Source organism: Topomyia yanbarensis, chromosome 3 (genome assembly GCF_030247195.1).
Source record: "Topomyia yanbarensis strain Yona2022 chromosome 3, ASM3024719v1, whole genome shotgun sequence".
Lineage (NCBI taxonomy): Eukaryota > Metazoa > Arthropoda > Insecta > Diptera > Culicidae > Topomyia > Topomyia yanbarensis.
In genome coordinates, this window is record NC_080672.1 from 248810709 (window position 1) to 248813447 (window position 2739).

Consider the following 2739-nt stretch of genomic DNA (forward strand, 5'->3'; position numbering starts at 1 on the left):
TTTGATGTGGTTTATATACCGTCACACAAGATGGTGCACCCTGTATATATATATATATATATATATATATATATATATATATATATATATATATATATATATATATATATATATATATATATATATATATATATATATATATATATATATATATATATATATATATATATATATATATATATATATATATATATATATATATATATATATATATATATATATATATATATATATATATATATATATATATATATATATATATATATATATATATATATATATATATATATATATATATATATATATATATATATATATATATATATATATATATATATATATATATATATATATATATATATATATATATATATATATATATATATATATATATATATATATATATATATATATATATATATTCATGCAAAACAAAAAGAAATTGAAAATTTTTAACCAAGATTTCACCGAAAAAAGCTCAGAAGAGCTGAAGTTTTTTTTAAATTTTCAATCTTTTATTGAATTGATAAAATCGCCCACTACCCGCTCATTCAAATAATTTCAAGTCAAAAAATGCCTCGTTTACTCAAATTTAATTTTAGGGTGAAAATGTCAAATTTGAGTAGATTTTACGCAAAAAGCAAATGCGAAAAATAATCATTCCGGATTTTTAATATAAATACAAGGAACATCACCGGTACTTCAAATATCATTTACCTGAATCTCCAGACGATGCCTGGAAATATAATCCAAGTACGTTTCTCCACACCTATTTCATGTCAATCGGCGCCTCCTTGTAATGGCAGAAACTAAAAAACACGAAAAGATGGTTGCTTTGAATAGAAGCAAAACTCAGAGAAACTTACCTTTTAAATTTGTGAATGATCCGAGTCGGCTCTACAACTACTAAGTCCGCGGCTTGGTCTTTCATCCAAGTTTTAGTCAACATCGAAGTTCATTCACTGTTTTTTGTGGATAGGTGCTTTTTTCACTCGAAATTTTGAAAATTGAATGGTTACTCCAGTTGATTTTATTCTACTCAAATAAAAACTCATTTTTTGACATATTGCTTCTATGTTGAAAATTAAGTGATCAAGTTTTGAGTAGTAGACATTCTAGGAGAATGTCAAGTATATGAACCCGTTATGATTGAGCTAATTTTTTGTTCAACTATATTTTTACTAAAGGTTGCTGAAATAGCTGCTATGGGTTCACTTGATCCCACAAATTCGCTAAGATTTGCACTAAGGCATCTGGCATTCCAACCAACACCGTTTGTAGCCTAGCAGTTTCTGCAACATAATTCGTTGGAAAGAAGTGAACATAAACCGTTATTCAATTGATTTTGCAACCACCAGCAAAAGTTTATGGTTATGCAACAAACCGCGACCGTTACATGTTGCAAGTGTTGCTTGGGATGTTTCTGTATGTTTAAAGCACGGGTAAACTTAATTGGATTTGCGTCTACTGAAATGCGGTGGAGTGTTGAAGATGTTGGTGGGTAAGCGAAGGTTTATGTTAGAGCAGCTTCAGAATTGATTTTTATTTTAAAAAGGTTAAATTGAAGCGAACTTTGGTGGTCAACCTAAAAGTAAAGCCATCTGACGAAGAGAAAACTTCGATTAGATTTTATCCCAGGTTTGCAAGCATTATTATTGAATGTTGTTCAAATTCCGTAGGGCATATTAAGCAGTGTAGTATTTTATATAGGAGGCTCTAAGCAAAACTGGAACGGAAACAAACACCTTGCGTATTGTTTTATTATTTCCAAAAATTAAAACTGGTATACGCTGCCATTCTCTTTATTGCTTCATTTGAAACACGTTTAGAACTTTGTGACTGCTCTATAATATAAAACTGAAAATTTCAAAACTAAAACTTTAGTATTAGGAAATGAAGTTTACTATAACGTGGTAGTTTTGTAACATATCATGTAAAAAGAAACCCCAGCGTAAAAAGCTTTAGCTAATGCCGTTTCAAATAAACGTTTTATGGAAAAAATGAATTATGGAAAATTTAATTGGAAAATAATATTTCATATTTCGTTATAAAACCAAATATTTAATTTAGAGATCGTGGGTTTATCCTCAGTAGAGCGCTGAGTGTATCGATTATGTTTCACAAAGTTGCTAATTTTAATCGCGAATAATGCCAAGAGATAAATGATTGATCGAAATAATAGATCAGATTAAAAGCATAGCAGAGTGTATGGTGTTGTACTAGAAATTACTATTGTCGGAGGGCAAATAATAAATTATGTTTACGGGAAGAGTGTAACAAACTGTAACATATAAAATCGGAGTGTAAACTAGCTTGTGCCGTAAACTGTTTATCTGACGCCACGGACGCTCTTGAAAAAACTGCATTTTCAATGTCATTGTGGTTGTGTCCTGTACACAACCATTTATTTTTTTCTTTTTCAGATTATAAATTTTATTGTTTCTTCCCTTTATTACTATTATTAAATCTTTTCAGTCATTTCTTTTATTCATTTCATCTAATTTATTAATCTGACTCAATTTAATTTATTCTATTAATTTAACTTCTTTTTGAACTTTGCGAATTTTTCGTTTAATGAGTTCAACTAATTTGATTTATTATTTTTACATTTCTTACAAAAGAAATGTATAGGATTCGCTCAAACTTTGAAAACGTTTTCCAAGGCCCGGAGGGCCAAGTTCCATATACTATTCGACTCAGCTGGACAAATTGGGACAATGTCTGTATGTGTATTTGTGT